Source organism: Lissotriton vulgaris, chromosome 8 (genome assembly GCF_964263255.1).
Source record: "Lissotriton vulgaris chromosome 8, aLisVul1.2, whole genome shotgun sequence".
Classification (NCBI taxonomy): Eukaryota; Metazoa; Chordata; class Amphibia; order Caudata; family Salamandridae; genus Lissotriton; species Lissotriton vulgaris.
In genome coordinates, this window is record NC_141696.1 from 153,326,074 (window position 1) to 153,351,971 (window position 25,898).

The 25,898-nt window shown below is 43.7% G+C and overlaps 37 non-coding genes across 37 annotated transcripts; all 37 read right to left on the reverse strand.

The window, feature by feature from the left end:
* Window positions 1-594: 594 nt before the first annotated feature.
* Window positions 595-677, reverse strand: TRNAL-UAG (transfer RNA leucine (anticodon UAG)). Its single transcript has one exon. It is a non-coding gene; the product is annotated as a tRNA-Leu (tRNA).
* Window positions 678-1,701: 1,024 nt separating this feature from the next.
* On the reverse strand, window positions 1,702-1,784 carry TRNAL-AAG (transfer RNA leucine (anticodon AAG)). Its single transcript has one exon. It is a non-coding gene; the product is annotated as a tRNA-Leu (tRNA).
* Window positions 1,785-1,974: 190 nt separating this feature from the next.
* On the reverse strand, window positions 1,975-2,057 carry TRNAL-CAG (transfer RNA leucine (anticodon CAG)). Its single transcript has one exon. It is a non-coding gene; the product is annotated as a tRNA-Leu (tRNA).
* A 633-nt stretch (window positions 2,058-2,690) lies between these two features.
* On the reverse strand, window positions 2,691-2,773 carry TRNAL-UAG (transfer RNA leucine (anticodon UAG)). Its single transcript has one exon. It is a non-coding gene; the product is annotated as a tRNA-Leu (tRNA).
* A 1,024-nt stretch (window positions 2,774-3,797) lies between these two features.
* Window positions 3,798-3,880, reverse strand: TRNAL-AAG (transfer RNA leucine (anticodon AAG)). Its single transcript has one exon. It is a non-coding gene; the product is annotated as a tRNA-Leu (tRNA).
* A 191-nt stretch (window positions 3,881-4,071) lies between these two features.
* TRNAL-CAG (transfer RNA leucine (anticodon CAG)) lies at window positions 4,072-4,154 on the reverse strand. The gene has a single exon. It is a non-coding gene; the product is annotated as a tRNA-Leu (tRNA).
* Window positions 4,155-4,786: 632 nt separating this feature from the next.
* Window positions 4,787-4,869, reverse strand: TRNAL-UAG (transfer RNA leucine (anticodon UAG)). The gene has a single exon. It is a non-coding gene; the product is annotated as a tRNA-Leu (tRNA).
* A 1,024-nt stretch (window positions 4,870-5,893) lies between these two features.
* On the reverse strand, window positions 5,894-5,976 carry TRNAL-AAG (transfer RNA leucine (anticodon AAG)). Its single transcript has one exon. It is a non-coding gene; the product is annotated as a tRNA-Leu (tRNA).
* Window positions 5,977-6,167: 191 nt separating this feature from the next.
* TRNAL-CAG (transfer RNA leucine (anticodon CAG)) lies at window positions 6,168-6,250 on the reverse strand. The gene has a single exon. It is a non-coding gene; the product is annotated as a tRNA-Leu (tRNA).
* A 632-nt stretch (window positions 6,251-6,882) lies between these two features.
* TRNAL-UAG (transfer RNA leucine (anticodon UAG)) lies at window positions 6,883-6,965 on the reverse strand. The gene has a single exon. It is a non-coding gene; the product is annotated as a tRNA-Leu (tRNA).
* A 1,024-nt stretch (window positions 6,966-7,989) lies between these two features.
* TRNAL-AAG (transfer RNA leucine (anticodon AAG)) lies at window positions 7,990-8,072 on the reverse strand. The gene has a single exon. It is a non-coding gene; the product is annotated as a tRNA-Leu (tRNA).
* A 191-nt stretch (window positions 8,073-8,263) lies between these two features.
* Window positions 8,264-8,346, reverse strand: TRNAL-CAG (transfer RNA leucine (anticodon CAG)). Its single transcript has one exon. It is a non-coding gene; the product is annotated as a tRNA-Leu (tRNA).
* A 632-nt stretch (window positions 8,347-8,978) lies between these two features.
* On the reverse strand, window positions 8,979-9,061 carry TRNAL-UAG (transfer RNA leucine (anticodon UAG)). Its single transcript has one exon. It is a non-coding gene; the product is annotated as a tRNA-Leu (tRNA).
* Window positions 9,062-10,085: 1,024 nt separating this feature from the next.
* TRNAL-AAG (transfer RNA leucine (anticodon AAG)) lies at window positions 10,086-10,168 on the reverse strand. The gene has a single exon. It is a non-coding gene; the product is annotated as a tRNA-Leu (tRNA).
* A 191-nt stretch (window positions 10,169-10,359) lies between these two features.
* On the reverse strand, window positions 10,360-10,442 carry TRNAL-CAG (transfer RNA leucine (anticodon CAG)). The gene has a single exon. It is a non-coding gene; the product is annotated as a tRNA-Leu (tRNA).
* A 632-nt stretch (window positions 10,443-11,074) lies between these two features.
* On the reverse strand, window positions 11,075-11,157 carry TRNAL-CAG (transfer RNA leucine (anticodon CAG)). Its single transcript has one exon. It is a non-coding gene; the product is annotated as a tRNA-Leu (tRNA).
* A 1,024-nt stretch (window positions 11,158-12,181) lies between these two features.
* Window positions 12,182-12,264, reverse strand: TRNAL-AAG (transfer RNA leucine (anticodon AAG)). Its single transcript has one exon. It is a non-coding gene; the product is annotated as a tRNA-Leu (tRNA).
* A 190-nt stretch (window positions 12,265-12,454) lies between these two features.
* Window positions 12,455-12,537, reverse strand: TRNAL-CAG (transfer RNA leucine (anticodon CAG)). Its single transcript has one exon. It is a non-coding gene; the product is annotated as a tRNA-Leu (tRNA).
* Window positions 12,538-13,170: 633 nt separating this feature from the next.
* TRNAL-UAG (transfer RNA leucine (anticodon UAG)) lies at window positions 13,171-13,253 on the reverse strand. The gene has a single exon. It is a non-coding gene; the product is annotated as a tRNA-Leu (tRNA).
* Window positions 13,254-14,277: 1,024 nt separating this feature from the next.
* On the reverse strand, window positions 14,278-14,360 carry TRNAL-AAG (transfer RNA leucine (anticodon AAG)). Its single transcript has one exon. It is a non-coding gene; the product is annotated as a tRNA-Leu (tRNA).
* Window positions 14,361-14,551: 191 nt separating this feature from the next.
* On the reverse strand, window positions 14,552-14,634 carry TRNAL-CAG (transfer RNA leucine (anticodon CAG)). The gene has a single exon. It is a non-coding gene; the product is annotated as a tRNA-Leu (tRNA).
* Window positions 14,635-15,266: 632 nt separating this feature from the next.
* TRNAL-UAG (transfer RNA leucine (anticodon UAG)) lies at window positions 15,267-15,349 on the reverse strand. Its single transcript has one exon. It is a non-coding gene; the product is annotated as a tRNA-Leu (tRNA).
* Window positions 15,350-16,373: 1,024 nt separating this feature from the next.
* Window positions 16,374-16,456, reverse strand: TRNAL-AAG (transfer RNA leucine (anticodon AAG)). Its single transcript has one exon. It is a non-coding gene; the product is annotated as a tRNA-Leu (tRNA).
* Window positions 16,457-16,647: 191 nt separating this feature from the next.
* Window positions 16,648-16,730, reverse strand: TRNAL-CAG (transfer RNA leucine (anticodon CAG)). Its single transcript has one exon. It is a non-coding gene; the product is annotated as a tRNA-Leu (tRNA).
* Window positions 16,731-17,362: 632 nt separating this feature from the next.
* TRNAL-UAG (transfer RNA leucine (anticodon UAG)) lies at window positions 17,363-17,445 on the reverse strand. Its single transcript has one exon. It is a non-coding gene; the product is annotated as a tRNA-Leu (tRNA).
* A 1,024-nt stretch (window positions 17,446-18,469) lies between these two features.
* TRNAL-AAG (transfer RNA leucine (anticodon AAG)) lies at window positions 18,470-18,552 on the reverse strand. The gene has a single exon. It is a non-coding gene; the product is annotated as a tRNA-Leu (tRNA).
* A 191-nt stretch (window positions 18,553-18,743) lies between these two features.
* Window positions 18,744-18,826, reverse strand: TRNAL-CAG (transfer RNA leucine (anticodon CAG)). The gene has a single exon. It is a non-coding gene; the product is annotated as a tRNA-Leu (tRNA).
* Window positions 18,827-19,458: 632 nt separating this feature from the next.
* On the reverse strand, window positions 19,459-19,541 carry TRNAL-UAG (transfer RNA leucine (anticodon UAG)). The gene has a single exon. It is a non-coding gene; the product is annotated as a tRNA-Leu (tRNA).
* A 1,024-nt stretch (window positions 19,542-20,565) lies between these two features.
* TRNAL-AAG (transfer RNA leucine (anticodon AAG)) lies at window positions 20,566-20,648 on the reverse strand. Its single transcript has one exon. It is a non-coding gene; the product is annotated as a tRNA-Leu (tRNA).
* Window positions 20,649-20,838: 190 nt separating this feature from the next.
* Window positions 20,839-20,921, reverse strand: TRNAL-CAG (transfer RNA leucine (anticodon CAG)). The gene has a single exon. It is a non-coding gene; the product is annotated as a tRNA-Leu (tRNA).
* A 633-nt stretch (window positions 20,922-21,554) lies between these two features.
* On the reverse strand, window positions 21,555-21,637 carry TRNAL-UAG (transfer RNA leucine (anticodon UAG)). The gene has a single exon. It is a non-coding gene; the product is annotated as a tRNA-Leu (tRNA).
* A 1,024-nt stretch (window positions 21,638-22,661) lies between these two features.
* TRNAL-AAG (transfer RNA leucine (anticodon AAG)) lies at window positions 22,662-22,744 on the reverse strand. Its single transcript has one exon. It is a non-coding gene; the product is annotated as a tRNA-Leu (tRNA).
* Window positions 22,745-22,935: 191 nt separating this feature from the next.
* On the reverse strand, window positions 22,936-23,018 carry TRNAL-CAG (transfer RNA leucine (anticodon CAG)). The gene has a single exon. It is a non-coding gene; the product is annotated as a tRNA-Leu (tRNA).
* Window positions 23,019-23,650: 632 nt separating this feature from the next.
* On the reverse strand, window positions 23,651-23,733 carry TRNAL-UAG (transfer RNA leucine (anticodon UAG)). Its single transcript has one exon. It is a non-coding gene; the product is annotated as a tRNA-Leu (tRNA).
* A 1,024-nt stretch (window positions 23,734-24,757) lies between these two features.
* Window positions 24,758-24,840, reverse strand: TRNAL-AAG (transfer RNA leucine (anticodon AAG)). Its single transcript has one exon. It is a non-coding gene; the product is annotated as a tRNA-Leu (tRNA).
* A 191-nt stretch (window positions 24,841-25,031) lies between these two features.
* On the reverse strand, window positions 25,032-25,114 carry TRNAL-CAG (transfer RNA leucine (anticodon CAG)). The gene has a single exon. It is a non-coding gene; the product is annotated as a tRNA-Leu (tRNA).
* A 632-nt stretch (window positions 25,115-25,746) lies between these two features.
* TRNAL-UAG (transfer RNA leucine (anticodon UAG)) lies at window positions 25,747-25,829 on the reverse strand. The gene has a single exon. It is a non-coding gene; the product is annotated as a tRNA-Leu (tRNA).
* Between the last annotated feature and the right edge of the window lie 69 nt (window positions 25,830-25,898).

The following is a 25,898-nucleotide window of genomic DNA, read 5'->3' on the forward strand; positions in this document are numbered from 1 at the left end:
CAAGTGGGGTACCGAAAAGGCATGCCCTCAATTTATTTATCCTATTATAAGTACTTCCAACAGATCTTTGAACAATCCATAGAGAGCAGTACCTATGAAGAACTCTTTAGACCTTTAAGGCGTACAAAGAGAAAGTGCTATTAACCAGCCACTTGAAAGGCCCAAAGCTGCTTTGAAATTGAGTCAACAGCCACCTCTTGGCTAGCTAAAGCAAATTCAACAAGGAATTTCAATGTCACAACATAGGGTGGAATACGCAAATCTAAGCAGCCCCTGATCACAGCCCTGAGGAAATTGCCGCAAGTGTGCTGGAGTCCAACTGTCTACCAGATGCTAGGCATTCTTCCATATTTGCATGGCCTGTCTGGCCAGGGCATACAAGAGCATGACTCTTCCAGATGAGCTCTTACATGGGTCCTATGCTCATATAGTAAGGACTGCACTTTGTCAGCAAGACTTTATACAACCGAAATATATGAGAAACCCCAGCTCTCTTGACTAGATGAGGACGGAATCACATCCCAGGTGAAGACCAACAGATGCAACTTCCATCAGATGTTAACCTGAAAAAGGAGATTACATCTCCAAAAGTCATGTCAGAAGTGGGATTCGAACCCACGCCTCCAGAGGAGACTGCGGCCTAAACACAGCGCCTTAGACCACTCGGCCATCCTGACAGTGCAGAGTCTTAAGAAATGTATAAAAGTCACTCAGAAATTTCTGCCTCCATGCAAGCCTGAAATAATTTAAACCTTCAAACACAAGGTGCAACTTTATGCACAGGACAATAAACACAGAAGATCACTTGTGAAAGCATTTCATTTCACAGGTGTACAATTTGTATGCTTTTAAAATACCTCATACCTCTCACCAGCTATTTAGGGTCCTGTATCCTACTCACAAAATTACCTTGCCTGCGACCTCTCTCTCTACACAAACAACTACTGCACAGGAAGTAGGAAGGCAGAAGGTGGGGCATATTATGCAAATGTATGCTGTCATTGTGCCTTGCAGATTCATGCAGGATTTCTAGATCCTTGCTGGATACAAGAGAGCAGACCTTGTTTCAGATCAACTGTCCCTAGCAGGGAACGTCTGAGCACATGCAGTCTTTTGCTCTCTAGCCCCTGGCCTGGGACTTACCCTCACTGGCTGAGGCGTGAATTTCTGCATACCAACGTTGCATAGATGGTACGTTTGTGGTCGGTTTGGGATGGGTGGGAGGTCAAAAGCATGGAAAAGTATGTCGCCTTCACTTCTAGTCTCCTCTTCTAGGCCTACCTGCCGTTCACTCACTCTGTCTTTGTTTCATTCTCTCCTTCCTCAACACCCCTTCTCACTCACTCGCTCTATCACTTGTGCTCTTTCCCCTTGCTCTGCATTTCATAGTGGAAACATCTCTTGAATGGAGCATTAGAAAATGAGGTTACATAAAATTAACAATCTACTTATTGGAAACCAAAAATATCACAAGACTGAATGTAACCCATTTCATTAATAAAAGGGACTTTTTAAGCACCCCCCAAAAAACACATAAAACGCCACGAGTGCTAGAAGAATATTATACGAGCTTGAAGACAGAATTGGGCAAATTAATTTGCAGTTGAAACTGAAGTTTGTTACTTATTCAGATATTATATGCACTGCCAATTTTTAGCTGAGATTCTAAAAGAACTCAGAGACAAAATGGACTTAAAGTTTTGTCAGAAGTGGGATTCGAACCCACGCCTCCAGGAGAGACTGCGGCCTTAACGCAGCGCCTTAGACCACTCGGCCATCCTGACCACATTTGCTTGATCATCTACAGAGAGGGAAAGATATTGTGAACCAAAAAAAGCACACATCTTAGGTCATGAGTGGCTAGAGCAAGAAAAAAACTCACTGCACTTTTCCAAGTAGACAACCATATAAGCCCATGTGAGGAAATGATCTGATTTTTTCTCTCTCAAGAAAAAAGTAGAGTAAACACACAATTGTCAGAAGTGGGATTTGAACCCACGCCTCCAGAAGAGACTGCGACCTGAACGCAGCGCCTTAGACCACTCGGCCATCCTGACTTGCATTTGTGGAACCTTCCACAGGCCAGACAGCCATGCAAGTGGGGTACCGAAAAGGCATGCCCTCAATTTATTTATCCTATTATAAGTACTTCCAACAGATCTTTGAACAATCCATAGAGAGCAGTACCTATGTAAGAACTCTTTAGACCTTTAAGGCGTACAAAGAGAAAGTGCTATTAACCAGCCACTTGAACGGAACAAAGCTGCTTTGAAATTGAGTCAACAGCCACCTCTTGGCTAGCTAAAGCAAATTCAACAAGGAATTTCAATGTCACAACATAAGGTGAAATACGCAAATCTAAGCAGCCCCTGATCACAGCCCTGAGGAAATTGCCGTAAGTGTGCTGGAGTCCAACTGTCTACCAGGTGCTAGGCATTCTTCCATATTTGCATGGCCTGTCTTGCCAGGGCATACAAGAGCATGACTCTTCCAGATGAGCTCTTACATGGGTCCTATGCTCATATAGTAAGGACTGCACTTTGTCAGCAAGACTTTATACAACCGAAATATATGAGAAACCCCAGCTCTCTTGACTAGATGAGGACGGAATCACATCCCAGGTGAAGACCAACAGATGCAACTTCCATCAGATGTTAACCTGAAAAAGGAGATTACATCTCCAAAAGTCATGTCAGAAGTGGGATTCGAACCCACGCCTCCAGAGGAGACTGCGGCCTAAACACAACGCCTTAGACCACTCGGCCATCCTGACAGTGCAGAGTCTTAAGAAATGTATAAAAGTCACTCAGAAATTTCTGCCTCCATGCAAGCCTGAAATAATTTAAACCTTCAAACATAAGGTGCAACTTTATGCACAGGACAATAAACACAGAAGATCACATGTGAAAGCATTTCATTTCACAGGTGTACAATTTTTATGCTTTTAGAATACCTCATACCTCTCACCAGCTATTTAGGTTCCTGTATCCTACTCACAAAATTACCTTGCCTGCGACCTCTCTCTCTACACAAACAACTACTGCACAGGAAGTAGGAAGGCAGAAGGTGGGGCATATTATGCAAATGTATGCTGTCATTGTGCCTTGCAGATTCATGCAGGATTTCTAGATCGTTGCTGGATACAAGAGAGCAGACCTTGTTTCAGATCAACTGTCCCTAGCAGGGAACGTCTGAGCACATGCAGTCTTTTGCTCTCTAGCCCCTGGCCTGGGACTTACCCTCACTGGCTGAGGCGTGAATTTCTGCATACCAACGTTGCATAGATGGTACGTTTGTGGTCGGTTTGGGATGGGTGGGAGGTCAAAAGCAGGGAAAAGTATGTCGCCTTCACTTCTAGTCTCCTCTTCTAGGCCAACCTGCCATTCACTCACTCTGTCTTTGTTTCATTCTCTCCTTCCTCAACACCCCTTCTCACTCACTCGCTCTATCACTTGTGCTCTTTCCCCTTGCTCTGCATTTCATAGTGGAAACATCTCTTGAATGGAGCATTAGAAAATGAGGTTACATAAAATTAACAATCTACTTATTGGAAACCAAAAATATCACAAGACTGAATGTAACCCATTTCATTAATAAAAGGGACTTTTTAAGCACCCCCCAAAAAACACATAAAACACCACGAGTGCTAGAAGAATATTATACGAGCTTGAAGACAGAATTGGGCAAATTAATTTGCAGTTGAAACTGAAGTTTGTTACTTATTCAGATATTATATGCACTGCCAATTTTTAGCTGAGATTCTAAAAGAACTCAGAGACAAAATGGACTTAATGTTTTGTCAGAAGTGGGATTCGAACCCACGCCTCCAGGAGAGACTGCGGCCTTATCGCAGCGCCTTAGACCACTCGGCCATCCTGACCACATGTGCTTGATCATCTACAGAGAGGGAAAGATATTGTGAACCAAAAAAAGCACACAACTTAGGTCATGAGTGGCTAGAGCAAGAAAAAAACTCACTGCACTTTTCCAAGTAGACAACCATATAAGCCCATGTGAGGGAAATGATCTGATTTTTTCTCTCCCAAGAAAAAAGAAGAGTAAACACACAATTGTCAGAAGTGGGATTTGAACCCACGCCTCCAGAAGAGACTGCGACCTGAACGCAGCGCCATAGACCACTCGGCCATCCTGACTTGCATTTTCGGAACCTTCCACAGGCCAGACAGCCATGCAAGTGGGGTACCGAAAAGGCATGCCCTCAATTTATTTATCCTATTATAAGTACTTCCAACAGATCTTTGAACAATCCATAGAGAGCAGTACCTATGAAGAACTCTTTAGACCTTTAAGGCGTACAAAGAGAAAGTGCTATTAACCAGCCACTTGAAAGGCCCAAAGCTGCTTTGAAATTGAGTCAACAGCCACCTCTTGGCTAGCTAAAGCAAATTCAACAAGGAATTTCAATGTCACAACATAGGGTGGAATACGCAAATCTAAGCAGCCCCTGATCACAGCCCTGAGGAAATTGCCGCAAGTGTGCTGGAGTCCAACTGTCTACCAGATGCTAGGCATTCTTCCATATTTGCATGGCCTGTCTGGCCAGGGCATACAAGAGCATGACTCTTCCAGATGAGCTCTTACATGGGTCCTATGCTCATATAGTAAGGACTGCACTTTGTCAGCAAGACTTTATACAACCGAAATATATGAGAAACCCCAGCTCTCTTGACTAGATGAGGACGGAATCACATCCCAGGTGAAGACCAACAGATGCAACTTCCATCAGATGTTAACCTGAAAAAGGAGATTACATCTCCAAAAGTCATGTCAGAAGTGGGATTCGAACCCACGCCTCCAGAGGAGACTGCGGCCTAAACACAGCGCCTTAGACCACTCGGCCATCCTGACAGTGCAGAGTCTTAAGAAATGTATAAAAGTCACTCAGAAATTTCTGCCTCCATGCAAGCCTGAAATAATTTAAACCTTCAAACACAAGGTGCAACTTTATGCACAGGACAATAAACACAGAAGATCACTTGTGAAAGCATTTCATTTCACAGGTGTACAATTTGTATGCTTTTAAAATACCTCATACCTCTCACCAGCTATTTAGGGTCCTGTATCCTACTCACAAAATTACCTTGCCTGCGACCTCTCTCTCTACACAAACAACTACTGCACAGGAAGTAGGAAGGCAGAAGGTGGGGCATATTATGCAAATGTATGCTGTCATTGTGCCTTGCAGATTCATGCAGGATTTCTAGATCCTTGCTGGATACAAGAGAGCAGACCTTGTTTCAGATCAACTGTCCCTAGCAGGGAACGTCTGAGCACATGCAGTCTTTTGCTCTCTAGCCCCTGGCCTGGGACTTACCCTCACTGGCTGAGGCGTGAATTTCTGCATACCAACGTTGCATAGATGGTACGTTTGTGGTCGGTTTGGGATGGGTGGGAGGTCAAAAGCATGGAAAAGTATGTCGCCTTCACTTCTAGTCTCCTCTTCTAGGCCTACCTGCCGTTCACTCACTCTGTCTTTGTTTCATTCTCTCCTTCCTCAACACCCCTTCTCACTCACTCGCTCTATCACTTGTGCTCTTTCCCCTTGCTCTGCATTTCATAGTGGAAACATCTCTTGAATGGAGCATTAGAAAATGAGGTTACATAAAATTAACAATCTACTTATTGGAAACCAAAAATATCACAAGACTGAATGTAACCCATTTCATTATTAAAAGGGACTTTTTAAGCACCCCCCAAAAAACACATAAAACGCCACGAGTGCTAGAAGAATATTATACGAGCTTGAAGACAGAATTGGGCAAATTAATTTGCAGTTGAAACTGAAGTTTGTTACTTATTCAGATATTATATGCACTGCCAATTTTTAGCTGAGATTCTAAAAGAACTCAGAGACAAAATGGACTTAAAGTTTTGTCAGAAGTGGGATTCGAACCCACGCCTCCAGGAGAGACTGCGGCCTTAACGCAGCGCCTTAGACCACTCGGCCATCCTGACCACATTTGCCTGATCATCTACAGAGAGGGAAAGATATTGTGAACCAAAAAAAGCACACATCTTAGGTCATGAGTGGCTAGAGCAAGAAAAAAACTCACTGCACTTTTCCAAGTAGACAACCATATAAGCCCATGTGAGGGAAATGATCAGATTTTTTCTCTCTCAAGAAAAAAGTAGAGTAAACACACAATTGTCAGAAGTGGGATTTGAACCCACGCCTCCAGAAGAGACTGCGACCTGAACGCAGCGCCTTAGACCACTCGGCCATCCTGACTTGCATTTGTGGAACCTTCCACAGGCCAGACAGCCATGCAAGTGGGGTACCGAAAAGGCATGCCCTCAATTTATTTATCCTATTATAAGTACTTCCAACAGATCTTTGAACAATCCATAGAGAGCAGTACCTATGAAGAACTCTTTAGACCTTTAAGGCGTACAAAGAGAAAGTGCTATTAACCAGCCACTTGAACGGAACAAAGCTGCTTTGAAATTGAGTCAACAGCCACCTCTTGGCTAGCTAAAGCAAATTCAACAAGGAATTTCAATGTCACAACATAAGGTGAAATACGCAAATCTAAGCAGCCCCTGATCACAGCCCTGAGGAAATTGCCGTAAGTGTGCTGGAGTCCAACTGTCTACCAGATGCTAGGCATTCTTCCATATTTGCATGGCCTGTCTTGCCAGGGCATACAAGAGCATGACTCTTCCAGATGAGCTCTTACATGGGTCCTATGCTCATATAGTAAGGACTGCACTTTGTCAGCAAGACTTTATACAACCGAAATATATGAGAAACCCCAGCTCTCTTGACTAGATGAGGACGGAATCACATCCCAGGTGAAGACCAACAGATGCAACTTCCATCAGATGTTAACCTGAAAAAGGAGATTACATCTCCAAAAGTCATGTCAGAAGTGGGATTCGAACCCACACCTCCAGAGGAGACTGCGGCCTAAACACAGCGCCTTAGACCACTCGGCCATCCTGACAGTGCAGAGTCTTAAGAAATGTATAAAAGTCACTCAGAAATTTCTGCCTCCATGCAAGCCTGAAATAATTTAAACCTTCAAACACAAGGTGCAACTTTATGCACAGGACAATAAACACAGAAGATCACATGTGAAAGCATTTCATTTCACAGGTGTACAATTTTTATGCTTTTAGAATACCTCATACCTCTCACCAGCTATTTAGGTTCCTGTATCCTACTCACAAAATTACCTTGGCTGCGACCTCTCTCTCTACACAAACAACTACTGCACAGGAAGTAGGAAGGCAGAAGGTGGGGCATATTATGCAAATGTATGCTGTCATTGTGCCTTGCAGATTCATGCAGGATTTCTAGATCCTTGCTGGATACAAGAGAGCAGACCTTGTTTCAGATCAACTGTCCCTAGCAGGGAACGTCTGAGCACATGCAGTCTTTTGCTCTCTAGCCCCTGGCCTGGGACTTACCCTCACTGGCTGAGGCGTGAATTTCTGCATACCAACGTTGCATAGATGGTACGTTTGTGGTCGGTTTGGGATGGGTGGGAGGTCAAAAGCAGGGAAAAGTATGTCGCCTTCACTTCTAGTCTCCTCTTCTAGGCCAACCTGCCGTTCACTCACTCTGTCTTTGTTTCATTCTCTCCTTCCTCAACACCCCTTCTCACTCACTCGCTCTATCACTTGTGCTCTTTCCCCTTGCTCTGCATTTCATAGTGGAAACATCTCTTGAATGGAGCATTAGAAAATGAGGTTACATAAAATTAACAATCTACTTATTGGAAACCAAAAATATCACAAGACTGAATGTAACCCATTTCATTAATAAAAGGGACTTTTTAAGCACCCCCCAAAAAACACATAAAACACCACGAGTGCTAGAAGAATATTATACGAGATTGAAGACAGAATTGGGCAAATTAATTTGCAGTTGAAACTGAAGTTTGTTACTTATTCAGATATTATATGCACTGCCAATTTTTAGCTGAGATTCTAAAAGAACTCAGAGACAAAATGGACTTAATGTTTTGTCAGAAGTGGGATTCGAACCCACGCCTCCAGGAGAGACTGCGGCCTTATCGCAGCGCCTTAGACCACTCGGCCATCCTGACCACATGTGCTTGATCATCTACAGAGAGGGAAAGATATTGTGAACCAAAAAAAGCACACAACTTAGGTCATGAGTGGCTGGAGCAAGAAAAAAACTCACTGCACTTTTCCAAGTAGACAACCATATAAGCCCATGTGAGGGAAATGATCAGATTTTTTCTCTCTCAAGAAAAAAGTAGAGTAAACACACAATTGTCAGAAGTGGGATTTGAACCCACGCCTCCAGAAGAGACTGCGACCTGAACGCAGCGCCTTAGACCACTCGGCCATCCTGACTTGCATTTGTGGAACCTTCCACAGGCCAGACAGCCATGCAAGTGGGGTACCGAAAAGGCATGCCCTCAATTTATTTATCCTATTATAAGTACTTCCAACAGATCTTTGAACAATCCATAGAGAGCAGTACCTATGAAGAACTCTTTAGACCTTTAAGGCGTACAAAGAGAAAGTGCTATTAACCAGCCACTTGAACGGAACAAAGCTGCTTTGAAATTGAGTCAACAGCCACCTCTTGGCTAGCTAAAGCAAATTCAACAAGGAATTTCAATGTCACAACATAAGGTGAAATACGCAAATCTAAGCAGCCCCTGATCACAGCCCTGAGGAAATTGCCGTAAGTGTGCTGGAGTCCAACTGTCTACCAGATGCTAGGCATTCTTCCATATTTGCATGGCCTGTCTTGCCAGGGCATACAAGAGCATGACTCTTCCAGATGAGCTCTTACATGGGTCCTATGCTCATATAGTAAGGACTGCACTTTGTCAGCAAGACTTTATACAACCGAAATATATGAGAAACCCCAGCTCTCTTGACTAGATGAGGACGGAATCACATCCCAGGTGAAGACCAACAGATGCAACTTCCATCAGATGTTAACCTGAAAAAGGAGATTACATCTCCAAAAGTCATGTCAGAAGTGGGATTCGAACCCACGCCTCCAGAGGAGACTGCGGCCTAAACACAGCGCCTTAGACCACTCGGCCATCCTGACAGTGCAGAGTCTTAAGAAATGTATAAAAGTCACTCAGAAATTTCTGCCTCCACGCAAGCCTGAAATAATTTAAACCTTCAAACACAAGGTGCAACTTTATGCACAGGACAATAAACACAGAAGATCACATGTGAAAGCATTTCATTTCACAGGTGTACAATTTTTATGCTTTTAGAATACCTCATACCTCTCACCAGCTATTTAGGGTCCTGTATCCTACTCACAAAATTACCTTGCCTGCGACCTCTCTCTCTACACAAACAACTACTGCACAGGAAGTAGGAAGGCAGAAGGTGGGGCATATTATGCAAATGTATGCTGTCATTGTGCCTTGCAGATTCATGCAGGATTTCTAGATCCTTGCTGGATACAAGAGAGCAGACCTTGTTTCAGATCAACTGTCCCTAGCAGGGAACGTCTGAGCACATGCAGTCTTTTGCTCTCTAGCCCCTGGCCTGGGACTTACCCTCACTGGCTGAGGCGTGAATTTCTGCATACCAACGTTGCATAGATGGTACGTTTGTGGTCGGTTTGGGATGGGTGGGAGGTCAAAAGCAGGGAAAAGTATGTCGCCTTCACTTCTAGTCTCCTCTTCTAGGCCAACCTGCCGTTCACTCACTCTGTCTTTGTTTCATTCTCTCCTTCCTCAACACCCCTTCTCACTCACTCGCTCTATCACTTGTGCTCTTTCCCCTTGCTCTGCATTTCATAGTGGAAACATCTCTTGAATGGAGCATTAGAAAATGAGGTTACATAAAATTAACAATCTACTTATTGGAAACCAAAAATATCACAAGACTGAATGTAACCCATTTCATTAATAAAAGGGACTTTTTAAGCACCCCCCAAAAAACACATAAAACACCACGAGTGCTAGAAGAATATTATACGAGCTTGAAGACAGAATTGGGCAAATTAATTTGCAGTTGAAACTGAAGTTTGTTACTTATTCAGATATTATATGCACTGCCAATTTTTAGCTGAGATTCTAAAAGAACTCAGAGACAAAATGGACTTAAAGTTTTGTCAGAAGTGGGATTCGAACCCACGCCTCCAGGAGAGACTGCGGCCTTAACGCAGCGCCTTAGACCACTCGGCCATCCTGACCACATTTGCTTGATCATCTACAGAGAGGGAAAGATATTGTGAACCAAAAAAAGCACACATCTTAGGTCATGAGTGGCTAGAGCAAGAAAAAAACTCACTGCACTTTTCCAAGCAGACAACCATATAAGCCCATGTGAGGGAAATGATCTGATTTTTTCTCTCTCAAGAAAAAAGTAGAGTAAACACACAATTGTCAGAAGTGGGATTTGAACCCACGCCTCCAGAAGAGACTGCGACCTGAACGCAGCGCCTTAGACCACTCGGCCATCCTGACTTGCATTTGTGGAACCTTCCACAGGCCAAACAGCCATGCAAGTGGGGTACCGAAAAGGCATGCCCTCATTTTCTTTATCCTATTATAAGTACTTCCAACAGATCTTTGAACAATCCATAGAGAGCAGTACCTATGAAGAACTCTTTAGACCTTTAAGGCGTACAAAGAGAAAGTGCTATTAACCAGCCACTTGAAAGGCCCAAAGCTGCTTTGAAATTGAGTCAACAGCCACCTCTTGGCTAGCTACAGCAAATTCAACAAGGAATTTCAATGTCACAGCATAGGGTGGAATACGCAAATCTAAGCAGCCCCTGATCACAGCCCTGAGGAAATTGCCGTAAGTGTGCTGGAGTCCAACTGTCTACCAGATGCTAGGCATTCTTCCATATTTGCATGGCCTGTCTGGCCAGGGCATACAAGAGCATGACTCTTCCAGATGAGCTCTTACATGGGTCCTATGCTCATATAGTAAGGACTGCACTTTGTCAGCAAGACTTTATACAACCGAAATATATGAGAAACCCCAGCTCTCTTGACTAGATGAGGACGGAATCACATCCCAGGTGAAGACCAACAGATGCAACTTCCATCAGATGTTAACCTGAAAAAGGAGATTACATCTCCAAAAGTCATGTCAGAAGTGGGATTCGAACCCATGCCTCCAGAGGAGACTGTGGCCTGAACACAGCGCCTTAGACCACTCGGCCATCCTGACAGTGCAGAGTCTTAAGAAATGTATAAAAGTCACTCAGAAATTTCTGCCTCCATGCAAGCCTGAAATAATTTAAACCTTCAAACACAAGGTGCAACTTTATGCACAGGACAATAAACACAGAAGATCACTTGTGAAAGCATTTCATTTCACAGGTGTACAATTTTTATGCTTTTAAAATACCTCATACCTCTCACCAGCTATTTAGGGTCCTGTATCCTACTCACAAAATTACCTTGCCTGCGACCTCTCTCTCTACACAAACAACTACTGCACAGGAAGTAGGAAGGCAGAAGGTGGGGCATATTATGCAAATGTATGCTGTCATTGTGCCTTGCAGATTCATGCAGGATTTCTAGATCCTTGCTGGATACAAGAGAGCAGACCTTGTTTCAGATCAACTGTCCCTAGCAGGGAACGTCTGAGCACATGCAGTCTTTTGCTCTCTAGCCCCTGGCCTGGGACTTACCCTCACTGGCTGAGGCGTGAATTTCTGCATACCAACGTTGCATAGATGGTACGTTTGTGGTCGGTTTGGGATGGGTGGGAGGTCAAAAGCATGGAAAAGTATGTCGCCTTCACTTCTAGTCTCCTCTTCTAGGCCTACCTGCCGTTCACTCACTCTGTCTTTGTTTCATTCTCTCCTTCCTCAACACCCCTTCTCACTCACTCGCTCTATCACTTGTGCTCTTTCCCCTTGCTCTGCATTTCATAGTGGAAACATCTCTTGAATGGAGCATTAGAAAATGAGGTTACATAAAATTAACAATCTACTTATTGGAAACCAAAAATATCACAAGACTGAATGTAACCCATTTCATTAATAAAAGGGACTTTTTAAGCACCCCCCAAAAAACACATAAAACGCCACGAGTGCTAGAAGAATATTATACGAGCTTGAAGACAGAATTGGGCAAATTAATTTGCAGTTGAAACTGAAGTTTGTTACTTATTCAGATATTATATGCACTGCCAATTTTTAGCTGAGATTCTAAAAGAACTCAGAGACAAAATGGACTTAAAGTTTTGTCAGAAGTGGGATTCGAACCCACGCCTCCAGGAGAGACTGCGGCCTTAACGCAGCGCCTTAGACCACTCGGCCATCCTGACCACATTTGCTTGATCATCTACAGAGAGGGAAAGATATTGTGAACCAAAAAAAGCACACATCTTAGGTCATGAGTGGCTAGAGCAAGAAAAAAACTCACTGCACTTTTCCAAGTAGACAACCATATAAGCCCATGTGAGGAAATGATCTGATTTTTTCTCTCTCAAGAAAAAAGTAGAGTAAACACACAATTGTCAGAAGTGGGATTTGAACCCACGCCTCCAGAAGAGACTGCGACCTGAACGCAGCGCCTTAGACCACTCGGCCATCCTGACTTGCATTTGTGGAACCTTCCACAGGCCAGACAGCCATGCAAGTGGGGTACCGAAAAGGCATGCCCTCAATTTATTTATCCTATTATAAGTACTTCCAACAGATCTTTGAACAATCCATAGAGAGCAGTACCTATGTAAGAACTCTTTAGACCTTTAAGGCGTACAAAGAGAAAGTGCTATTAACCAGCCACTTGAACGGAACAAAGCTGCTTTGAAATTGAGTCAACAGCCACCTCTTGGCTAGCTAAAGCAAATTCAACAAGGAATTTCAATGTCACAACATAAGGTGAAATACGCAAATCTAAGCAGCCCCTGATCACAGCCCTGAGGAAATTGCCGTAAGTGTGCTGGAGTCCAACTGTCTACCAGGTGCTAGGCATTCTTCCATATTTGCATGGCCTGTCTTGCCAGGGCATACAAGAGCATGACTCTTCCAGATGAGCTCTTACATGGGTCCTATGCTCATATAGTAAGGACTGCACTTTGTCAGCAAGACTTTATACAACCGAAATATATGAGAAACCCCAGCTCTCTTGACTAGATGAGGACGGAATCACATCCCAGGTGAAGACCAACAGATGCAACTTCCATCAGATGTTAACCTGAAAAAGGAGATTACATCTCCAAAAGTCATGTCAGAAGTGGGATTCGAACCCACGCCTCCAGAGGAGACTGCGGCCTAAACACAACGCCTTAGACCACTCGGCCATCCTGACAGTGCAGAGTCTTAAGAAATGTATAAAAGTCACTCAGAAATTTCTGCCTCCATGCAAGCCTGAAATAATTTAAACCTTCAAACATAAGGTGCAACTTTATGCACAGGACAATAAACACAGAAGATCACATGTGAAAGCATTTCATTTCACAGGTGTACAATTTTTATGCTTTTAGAATACCTCATACCTCTCACCAGCTATTTAGGTTCCTGTATCCTACTCACAAAATTACCTTGCCTGCGACCTCTCTCTCTACACAAACAACTACTGCACAGGAAGTAGGAAGGCAGAAGGTGGGGCATATTATGCAAATGTATGCTGTCATTGTGCCTTGCAGATTCATGCAGGATTTCTAGATCGTTGCTGGATACAAGAGAGCAGACCTTGTTTCAGATCAACTGTCCCTAGCAGGGAACGTCTGAGCACATGCAGTCTTTTGCTCTCTAGCCCCTGGCCTGGGACTTACCCTCACTGGCTGAGGCGTGAATTTCTGCATACCAACGTTGCATAGATGGTACGTTTGTGGTCGGTTTGGGATGGGTGGGAGGTCAAAAGCAGGGAAAAGTATGTCGCCTTCACTTCTAGTCTCCTCTTCTAGGCCAACCTGCCGTTCACTCACTCTGTCTTTGTTTCATTCTCTCCTTCCTCAACACCCCTTCTCACTCACTCGCTCTATCACTTGTGCTCTTTCCCCTTGCTCTGCATTTCATAGTGGAAACATCTCTTGAATGGAGCATTAGAAAATGAGGTTACATAAAATTAACAATCTACTTATTGGAAACCAAAAATATCACAAGACTGAATGTAACCCATTTCATTAATAAAAGGGACTTTTTAAGCACCCCCCAAAAAACACATAAAACACCACGAGTGCTAGAAGAATATTATACGAGCTTGAAGACAGAATTGGGCAAATTAATTTGCAGTTGAAACTGAAGTTTGTTACTTATTCAGATATTATATGCACTGCCAATTTTTAGCTGAGATTCTAAAAGAACTCAGAGACAAAATGGACTTAATGTTTTGTCAGAAGTGGGATTCGAACCCACGCCTCCAGGAGAGACTGCGGCCTTATCGCAGCGCCTTAGACCACTCGGCCATCCTGACCACATGTGCTTGATCATCTACAGAGAGGGAAAGATATTGTGAACCAAAAAAAGCACACAACTTAGGTCATGAGTGGCTAGAGCAAGAAAAAAACTCACTGCACTTTTCCAAGTAGACAACCATATAAGCCCATGTGAGGGAAATGATCTGATTTTTTCTCTCCCAAGAAAAAAGAAGAGTAAACACACAATTGTCAGAAGTGGGATTTGAACCCACGCCTCCAGAAGAGACTGCGACCTGAACGCAGCGCCTTAGACCACTCGGCCATCCTGACTTGCATTTTCGGAACCTTCCACAGGCCAGACAGCCATGCAAGTGGGGTACCGAAAAGGCATGCCCTCAATTTATTTATCCTATTATAAGTACTTCCAACAGATCTTTGAACAATCCATAGAGAGCAGTACCTATGAAGAACTCTTTAGACCTTTAAGGCGTACAAAGAGAAAGTGCTATTAACCAGCCACTTGAAAGGCCCAAAGCTGCTTTGAAATTGAGTCAACAGCCACCTCTTGGCTAGCTAAAGCAAATTCAACAAGGAATTTCAATGTCACAACATAGGGTGGAATACGCAAATCTAAGCAGCCCCTGATCACAGCCCTGAGGAAATTGCCGCAAGTGTGCTGGAGTCCAACTGTCTACCAGATGCTAGGCATTCTTCCATATTTGCATGGCCTGTCTGGCCAGGGCATACAAGAGCATGACTCTTCCAGATGAGCTCTTACATGGGTCCTATGCTCATATAGTAAGGACTGCACTTTGTCAGCAAGACTTTATACAACCGAAATATATGAGAAACCCCAGCTCTCTTGACTAGATGAGGACGGAATCACATCCCAGGTGAAGACCAACAGATGCAACTTCCATCAGATGTTAACCTGAAAAAGGAGATTACATCTCCAAAAGTCATGTCAGAAGTGGGATTCGAACCCACGCCTCCAGAGGAGACTGCGGCCTAAACACAGCGCCTTAGACCACTCGGCCATCCTGACAGTGCAGAGTCTTAAGAAATGTATAAAAGTCACTCAGAAATTTCTGCCTCCATGCAAGCCTGAAATAATTTAAACCTTCAAACACAAGGTGCAACTTTATGCACAGGACAATAAACACAGAAGATCACTTGTGAAAGCATTTCATTTCACAGGTGTACAATTTTTATGCTTTTAAAATACCTCATACCTCTCACCAGCTATTTAGGGTCCTGTATCCTACTCACAAAATTACCTTGCCTGCGACCTCTCTCTCTACACAAACAACTACTGCACAGGAAGTAGGAAGGCAGAAGGTGGGGCATATTATGCAAATGTATGCTGTCATTGTGCCTTGCAGATTCATGCAGGATTTCTAGATCCTTGCTGGATACAAGAGAGCAGACCTTGTTTCAGATCAACTGTCCCTAGCAGGGAACGTCTGAGCACATGCAGTCTTTTGCTCTCTAGCCCCTGGCCTGGGACTTACCCTCACTGGCTGAGGCGTGAATTTCTGCATACCAACGTTGCATAGATGGTACGTTTGTGGTCGGTTTGGGATGGGTGGGAGGTCAAAAGCATGGAAAAGTATGTCGCCTTCACTTCTAGTCTCCTCTTCTAGGCCTACCTGCCGTTCACTCACTCTGTCTTTGTTTCATTCTCTCCTTCCTCAACACCCCTTCTCACTCACTCGCTCTATCACTTGTGCTCTTTCCCCTTGCTCTGCATTTCATAGTGGAAACATCTCTTGAATGGAGCATTAGAAAATGAGGTTACATAAAATTAACAATCTACTTATTGGAAACCAAAAATATCACAAGACTGAATGTAACCCATTTCATTATTAAAAGGGACTTTTTAAGCACCCCCCAAAAAACACATAAAACGCCACGAGTGCTAGAAGAATATTATACGAGCTTGAAGACAGAATTGGGCAAATTAATTTGCAGTTGAAACTGAAGTTTGTTACTTATTCAGATATTATATGCACTGCCAATTTTTAGCTGAGATTCTAAAAGAACTCAGAGACAAAATGGACTTAAAGCTTTGTCAGAAGTGGGATTCGAACCCACGCCTCCAGGAGAGACTGCGGCCTTAACGCAGCGCCTTAGACCACTCGGCCATCCTGACCACATTTGCCTGATCATCTACAGAGAGGGAAAGATATTGTGAACCAAAAAAAGCACACATCTTAGGTCATGAGTGGCTAGAGCAAGAAAAAAACTCACTGCACTTTTCCAAGTAGACAACCATATAAGCCCATGTGAGGGAAATGATCAGATTTTTTCTCTCTCAAGAAAAAAGTAGAGTAAACACACAATTGTCAGAAGTGGGATTTGAACCCACGCCTCCAGAAGAGACTGCGACCTGAACGCAGCGCCTTAGACCACTCGGCCATCCTGACTTGCATTTGTGGAACCTTCCACAGGCCAGACAGCCATGCAAGTGGGGTACCGAAAAGGCATGCCCTCAATTTATTTATCCTATTATAAGTACTTCCAACAGATCTTTGAACAATCCATAGAGAGCAGTACCTATGAAGAACTCTTTAGACCTTTAAGGCGTACAAAGAGAAAGTGCTATTAACCAGCCACTTGAACGGAACAAAGCTGCTTTGAAATTGAGTCAACAGCCACCTCTTGGCTAGCTAAAGCAAATTCAACAAGGAATTTCAATGTCACAACATAAGGTGAAATACGCAAATCTAAGCAGCCCCTGATCACAGCCCTGAGGAAATTGCCGTAAGTGTGCTGGAGTCCAACTGTCTACCAGATGCTAGGCATTCTTCCATATTTGCATGGCCTGTCTTGCCAGGGCATACAAGAGCATGACTCTTCCAGATGAGCTCTTACATGGGTCCTATGCTCATATAGTAAGGACTGCACTTTGTCAGCAAGACTTTATACAACCGAAATATATGAGAAACCCCAGCTCTCTTGACTAGATGAGGACGGAATCACATCCCAGGTGAAGACCAACAGATGCAACTTCCATCAAATGTTAACCTGAAAAAGGAGATTACATCTCCAAAAGTCATGTCAGAAGTGGGATTCGAACCCACGCCTCCAGAGGAGACTGCGGCCTAAACACAGCGCCTTAGACCACTCGGCCATCCTGACAGTGCAGAGTCTTAAGAAATGTATAAAAGTCACTCAGAAATTTCTGCCTCCATGCAAGCCTGAAATAATTTAAACCTTCAAACACAAGGTGCAACTTTATGCACAGGACAATAAACACAGAAGATCACATGTGAAAGCATTTCATTTCACAGGTGTACAATTTTTATGCTTTTAGAATACCTCATACCTCTCACCAGCTATTTAGGTTCCTGTATCCTACTCACAAAATTACCTTGGCTGCGACCTCTCTCTCTACACAAACAACTACTGCACAGGAAGTAGGAAGGCAGAAGGTGGGGCATATTATGCAAATGTATGCTGTCATTGTGCCTTGCAGATTCATGCAGGATTTCTAGATCCTTGCTGGATACAAGAGAGCAGACCTTGTTTCAGATCAACTGTCCCTAGCAGGGAACGTCTGAGCACATGCAGTCTTTTGCTCTCTAGCCCCTGGCCTGGGACTTACCCTCACTGGCTGAGGCGTGAATTTCTGCATACCAACGTTGCATAGATGGTACGTTTGTGGTCGGTTTGGGATGGGTGGGAGGTCAAAAGCAGGGAAAAGTATGTCGCCTTCACTTCTAGTCTCCTCTTCTAGGCCAACCTGCCGTTCACTCACTCTGTCTTTGTTTCATTCTCTCCTTCCTCAACACCCCTTCTCACTCACTCGCTCTATCACTTGTGCTCTTTCCCCTTGCTCTGCATTTCATAGTGGAAACATCTCTTGAATGGAGCATTAGAAAATGAGGTTACATAAAATTAACAATCTACTTATTGGAAACCAAAAATATCACAAGACTGAATGTAACCCATTTCATTAATAAAAGGGACTTTTTAAGCACCCCCCAAAAAACACATAAAACACCACGAGTGCTAGAAGAATATTATACGAGATTGAAGACAGAATTGGGCAAATTAATTTGCAGTTGAAACTGAAGTTTGTTACTTATTCAGATATTATATGCACTGCCAATTTTTAGCTGAGATTCTAAAAGAACTCAGAGACAAAATGGACTTAATGTTTTGTCAGAAGTGGGATTCGAACCCACGCCTCCAGGAGAGACTGCGGCCTTATCGCAGCGCCTTAGACCACTCGGCCATCCTGACCACATGTGCTTGATCATCTACAGAGAGGGAAAGATATTGTGAACCAAAAAAAGCACACAACTTAGGTCATGAGTGGCTGGAGCAAGAAAAAAACTCACTGCACTTTTCCAAGTAGACAACCATATAAGCCCATGTGAGGGAAATGATCTGATTTTTTCTCTCTCAAGAAAAAAGTAGAGTAAACACACAATTGTCAGAAGTGGGATTTGAACCCACGCCTCCAGAAGAGACTGCGACCTGAACGCAGCGCCTTAGACCACTCGGCCATCCTGACTTGCATTTGTGGAACCTTCCACAGGCCAGACAGCCATGCAAGTGGGGTACCGAAAAGGCATGCCCTCAATTTATTTATCCTATTATAAGTACTTCCAACAGATCTTTGAACAATCCATAGAGAGCAGTACCTATGAAGAACTCTTTAGACCTTTAAGGCGTACAAAGAGAAAGTGCTATTAACCAGCCACTTGAACGGAACAAAGCTGCTTTGAAATTGAGTCAACAGCCACCTCTTGGCTAGCTAAAGCAAATTCAACAAGGAATTTCAATGTCACAACATAAGGTGAAATACGCAAATCTAAGCAGCCCCTGATCACAGCCCTGAGGAAATTGCCGTAAGTGTGCTGGAGTCCAACTGTCTACCAGATGCTAGGCATTCTTCCATATTTGCATGGCCTGTCTTGCCAGGGCATACAAGAGCATGACTCTTCCAGATGAGCTCTTACATGGGTCCTATGCTCATATAGTAAGGACTGCACTTTGTCAGCAAGACTTTATACAACCGAAATATATGAGAAACCCCAGCTCTCTTGACTAGATGAGGACGGAATCACATCCCAGGTGAAGACCAACAGATGCAACTTCCATCAGATGTTAACCTGAAAAAGGAGATTACATCTCCAAAAGTCATGTCAGAAGTGGGATTCGAACCCACGCCTCCAGAGGAGACTGCGGCCTAAACACAGCGCCTTAGACCACTCGGCCATCCTGACAGTGCAGAGTCTTAAGAAATGTATAAAAGTCACTCAGAAATTTCTGCCTCCACGCAAGCCTGAAATAATTTAAACCTTCAAACACAAGGTGCAACTTTATGCACAGGACAATAAACACAGAAGATCACATGTGAAAGCATTTCATTTCACAGGTGTACAATTTTTATGCTTTTAGAATACCTCATACCTCTCACCAGCTATTTAGGGTCCTGTATCCTACTCACAAAATTACCTTGCCTGCGACCTCTCTCTCTACACAAACAACTACTGCACAGGAAGTAGGAAGGCAGAAGGTGGGGCATATTATGCAAATGTATGCTGTCATTGTGCCTTGCAGATTCATGCAGGATTTCTAGATCGTTGCTGGATACAAGAGAGCAGACCTTGTTTCAGATGAACTGTCCCTAGCAGGGAACGTCTGAGCACATGCAGTCTTTTGCTCTCTAGCCCCTGGCCTGGGACTTACCCTCACTGGCTGAGGCGTGAATTTCTGCATACCAACGTTGCATAGATGGTACGTTTGTGGTCGGTTTGGGATGGGTGGGAGGTCAAAAGCAGGGAAAAGTATGTCGCCTTCACTTGAAGTCTCCTCTTCTAGGCCAACCTGCCGTTCACTCACTCTGTCTTTGTTTCATTCTCTCCTTCCTCAACACCCCTTCTCACTCACTCGCTCTATCACTTGTGCTCTTTCCCCTTGCTCTGCATTTCATAGTGGAAACATCTCTTGAATGGAGCATTAGAAAATGAGGTTACATAAAATTAACAATCTACTTATTGGAAACCAAAAATATCACAAGACTGAATGTAACCCATTTCATTAATAAAAGGGACTTTTTAAGCACCCCCCAAAAAACACATAAAACGCCACGAGTGCTAGAAGAATATTATACGAGCTTGAAGACAGAATTGGGCAAATTAATTTGCAGTTGAAACTGAAGTTTGTTACTTATTCAGATATTATATGCACTGCCAATTTTTAGCTGAGATTCTAAAAGAACTCAGAGACAAAATGGACTTAAAGTTTTGTCAGAAGTGGGATTCGAACCCACGCCTCCAGGAGAGACTGCGGCCTTAACGCAGCGCCTTAGACCACTCGGCCATCCTGACCACATTTGCTTGATCATCTACAGAGAGGGAAAGATATTGTGAACCAAAAAAAGCACACATCTTAGGTCATGAGTGGCTAGAGCAAGAAAAAAACTCACTGCACTTTTCCAAGTAGACAACCATATAAGCCCATGTGAGGAAATGATCTGATTTTTTCTCTCTCAAGAAAAAAGTAGAGTAAACACACAATTGTCAGAAGTGGGATTTGAACCCACGCCTCCAGAAGAGACTGCGACCTGAACGCAGCGCCTTAGACCACTCGGCCATCCTGACTTGCATTTGTGGAACCTTCCACAGGCCAGACAGCCATGCAAGTGGGGTACCGAAAAGGCATGCCCTCAATTTATTTATCCTATTATAAGTACTTCCAACAGATCTTTGAACAATCCATAGAGAGCAGTACCTATGTAAGAACTCTTTAGACCTTTAAGGCGTACAAAGAGAAAGTGCTATTAACCAGCCACTTGAACGGAACAAAGCTGCTTTGAAATTGAGTCAACAGCCACCTCTTGGCTAGCTAAAGCAAATTCAACAAGGAATTTCAATGTCACAACATAAGGTGAAATACGCAAATCTAAGCAGCCCCTGATCACAGCCCTGAGGAAATTGCCGTAAGTGTGCTGGAGTCCAACTGTCTACCAGGTGCTAGGCATTCTTCCATATTTGCATGGCCTGTCTTGCCAGGGCATACAAGAGCATGACTCTTCCAGATGAGCTCTTACATGGGTCCTATGCTCATATAGTAAGGACTGCACTTTGTCAGCAAGACTTTATACAACCGAAATATATGAGAAACCCCAGCTCTCTTGACTAGATGAGGACGGAATCACATCCCAGGTGAAGACCAACAGATGCAACTTCCATCAGATGTTAACCTGAAAAAGGAGATTACATCTCCAAAAGTCATGTCAGAAGTGGGATTCGAACCCACGCCTCCAGAGGAGACTGCGGCCTAAACACAACGCCTTAGACCACTCGGCCATCCTGACAGTGCAGAGTCTTAAGAAATGTATAAAAGTCACTCAGAAATTTCTGCCTCCATGCAAGCCTGAAATAATTTAAACCTTCAAACATAAGGTGCAACTTTATGCACAGGACAATAAACACAGAAGATCACATGTGAAAGCATTTCATTTCACAGGTGTACAATTTTTATGCTTTTAGAATACCTCATACCTCTCACCAGCTATTTAGGTTCCTGTATCCTACTCACAAAATTACCTTGCCTGCGACCTCTCTCTCTACACAAACAACTACTGCACAGGAAGTAGGAAGGCAGAAGGTGGGGCATATTATGCAAATGTATGCTGTCATTGTGCCTTGCAGATTCATGCAGGATTTCTAGATCGTTGCTGGATACAAGAGAGCAGACCTTGTTTCAGATCAACTGTCCCTAGCAGGGAACGTCTGAGCACATGCAGTCTTTTGCTCTCTAGCCCCTGGCCTGGGACTTACCCTCACTGGCTGAGGCGTGAATTTCTGCATACCAACGTTGCATAGATGGTACGTTTGTGGTCGGTTTGGGATGGGTGGGAGGTCAAAAGCAGGGAAAAGTATGTCGCCTTCACTTCTAGTCTCCTCTTCTAGGCCAACCTGCCGTTCACTCACTCTGTCTTTGTTTCATTCTCTCCTTCCTCAACACCCCTTCTCACTCACTCGCTCTATCACTTGTGCTCTTTCCCCTTGCTCTGCATTTCATAGTGGAAACATCTCTTGAATGGAGCATTAGAAAATGAGGTTACATAAAATTAACAATCTACTTATTGGAAACCAAAAATATCACAAGACTGAATGTAACCCATTTCATTAATAAAAGGGACTTTTTAAGCACCCCCCAAAAAACACATAAAACACCACGAGTGCTAGAAGAATATTATACGAGCTTGAAGACAGAATTGGGCAAATTAATTTGCAGTTGAAACTGAAGTTTGTTACTTATTCAGATATTATATGCACTGCCAATTTTTAGCTGAGATTCTAAAAGAACTCAGAGACAAAATGGACTTAATGTTTTGTCAGAAGTGGGATTCGAACCCACGCCTCCAGGAGAGACTGCGGCCTTATCGCAGCGCCTTAGACCACTCGGCCATCCTGACCACATGTGCTTGATCATCTACAGAGAGGGAAAGATATTGTGAACCAAAAAAAGCACACAACTTAGGTCATGAGTGGCTAGAGCAAGAAAAAAACTCACTGCACTTTTCCAAGTAGACAACCATATAAGCCCATGTGAGGGAAATGATCTGATTTTTTCTCTCCCAAGAAAAAAGAAGAGTAAACACACAATTGTCAGAAGTGGGATTTGAACCCACGCCTCCAGAAGAGACTGCGACCTGAACGCAGCGCCTTAGACCACTCGGCCATCCTGACTTGCATTTTCGGAACCTTCCACAGGCCAGACAGCCATGCAAGTGGGGTACCGAAAAGGCATGCCCTCAATTTATTTATCCTATTATAAGTACTTCCAACAGATCTTTGAACAATCCATAGAGAGCAGTACCTATGAAGAACTCTTTAGACCTTTAAGGCGTACAAAGAGAAAGTGCTATTAACCAGCCACTTGAAAGGCCCAAAGCTGCTTTGAAATTGAGTCAACAGCCACCTCTTGGCTAGCTAAAGCAAATTCAACAAGGAATTTCAATGTCACAACATAGGGTGGAATACGCAAATCTAAGCAGCCCCTGATCACAGCCCTGAGGAAATTGCCGCAAGTGTGCTGGAGTCCAACTGTCTACCAGATGCTAGGCATTCTTCCATATTTGCATGGCCTGTCTGGCCAGGGCATACAAGAGCATGACTCTTCCAGATGAGCTCTTACATGGGTCCTATGCTCATATAGTAAGGACTGCACTTTGTCAGCAAGACTTTATACAACCGAAATATATGAGAAACCCCAGCTCTCTTGACTAGATGAGGACGGAATCACATCCCAGGTGAAGACCAACAGATGCAACTTCCATCAGATGTTAACCTGAAAAAGGAGATTACATCTCCAAAAGTCATGTCAGAAGTGGGATTCGAACCCACGCCTCCAGAGGAGACTGTGGCCTAAACACAGCGCCTTAGACCACTCGGCCATCCTGACAGTGCAGAGTCTTAAGAAATGTATAAAAGTCACTCAGAAATTTCTGCCTCCATGCAAGCCTGAAATAATTTAAACCTTCAAACACAAGGTGCAACTTTATGCACAGGACAATAAACACAGAAGATCACTTGTGAAAGCATTTCATTTCACAGGTGTACAATTTTTATGCTTTTAAAATACCTCATACCTCTCACCAGCTATTTAGGGTCCTGTATCCTACTCACAAAATTACCTTGCCTGCGACCTCTCTCTCTACACAAACAACTACTGCACAGGAAGTAGGAAGGCAGAAGGTGGGGCATATTATGCAAATGTATGCTGTCATTGTGCCTTGCAGATTCATGCAGGATTTCTAGATCCTTGCTGGATACAAGAGAGCAGACCTTGTTTCAGATCAACTGTCCCTAGCAGGGAACGTCTGAGCACATGCAGTCTTTTGCTCTCTAGCCCCTGGCCTGGGACTTACCCTCACTGGCTGAGGCGTGAATTTCTGCATACCAACGTTGCATAGATGGTACGTTTGTGGTCGGTTTGGGATGGGTGGGAGGTCAAAAGCATGGAAAAGTATGTCGCCTTCACTTCTAGTCTCCTCTTCTAGGCCTACCTGCCGTTCACTCACTCTGTCTTTGTTTCATTCTCTCCTTCCTCAACACCCCTTCTCACTCACTCGCTCTATCACTTGTGCTCTTTCCCCTTGCTCTGCATTTCATAGTGGAAACATCTCTTGAATGGAGCATTAGAAAATGAGGTTACATAAAATTAACAATCTACTTATTGGAAACCAAAAATATCACAAGACTGAATGTAACCCATTTCATTATTAAAAGGGACTTTTTAAGCACCCCCCAAAAAACACATAAAACGCCACGAGTGCTAGAAGAATATTATACGAGCTTGAAGACAGAATTGGGCAAATTAATTTGCAGTTGAAACTGAAGTTTGTTACTTATTCAGATATTATATGCACTGCCAATTTTTAGCTGAGATTCTAAAAGAACTCAGAGACAAAATGGACTTAAAGTTTTGTCAGAAGTGGGATTCGAACCCACGCCTCCAGGAGAGACTGCGGCCTTAACGCAGCGCCTTAGACCACTCGGCCATCCTGACCACATTTGCCTGATCATCTACAGAGAGGGAAAGATATTGTGAACCAAAAAAAGCACACATCTTAGGTCATGAGTGGCTAGAGCAAGAAAAAAACTCACTGCACTTTTCCAAGTAGACAACCATATAAGCCCATGTGAGGGAAATGATCAGATTTTTTCTCTCTCAAGAAAAAAGTAGAGTAAACACACAATTGTCAGAAGTGGGATTTGAACCCACGCCTCCAGAAGAGACTGCGACCTGAACGCAGCGCCTTAGACCACTCGGCCATCCTGACTTGCATTTGTGGAACCTTCCACAGGCCAGACAGCCATGCAAGTGGGGTACCGAAAAGGCATGCCCTCAATTTATTTATCCTATTATAAGTACTTCCAACAGATCTTTGAACAATCCATAGAGAGCAGTACCTATGAAGAACTCTTTAGACCTTTAAGGCGTACAAAGAGAAAGTGCTATTAACCAGCCACTTGAACGGAACAAAGCTGCTTTGAAATTGAGTCAACAGCCACCTCTTGGCTAGCTAAAGCAAATTCAACAAGGAATTTCAATGTCACAACATAAGGTGAAATACGCAAATCTAAGCAGCCCCTGATCACAGCCCTGAGGAAATTGCCGTAAGTGTGCTGGAGTCCAACTGTCTACCAGATGCTAGGCATTCTTCCATATTTGCATGGCCTGTCTTGCCAGGGCATACAAGAGCATGACTCTTCCAGATGAGCTCTTACATGGGTCCTATGCTCATATAGTAAGGACTGCACTTTGTCAGCAAGACTTTATACAACCGAAATATATGAGAAACCCCAGCTCTCTTGACTAGATGAGGACGGAATCACATCCCAGGTGAAGACCAACAGATGCAACTTCCATCAGATGTTAACCTGAAAAAGGAGATTACATCTCCAAAAGTCATGTCAGAAGTGGGATTCGAACCCACGCCTCCAGAGGAGACTGCGGCCTAAACACAGCGCCTTAGACCACTCGGCCATCCTGACAGTGCAGAGTCTTAAGAAATGTATAAAAGTCACTCAGAAATTTCTGCCTCCATGCAAGCCTGAAATAAT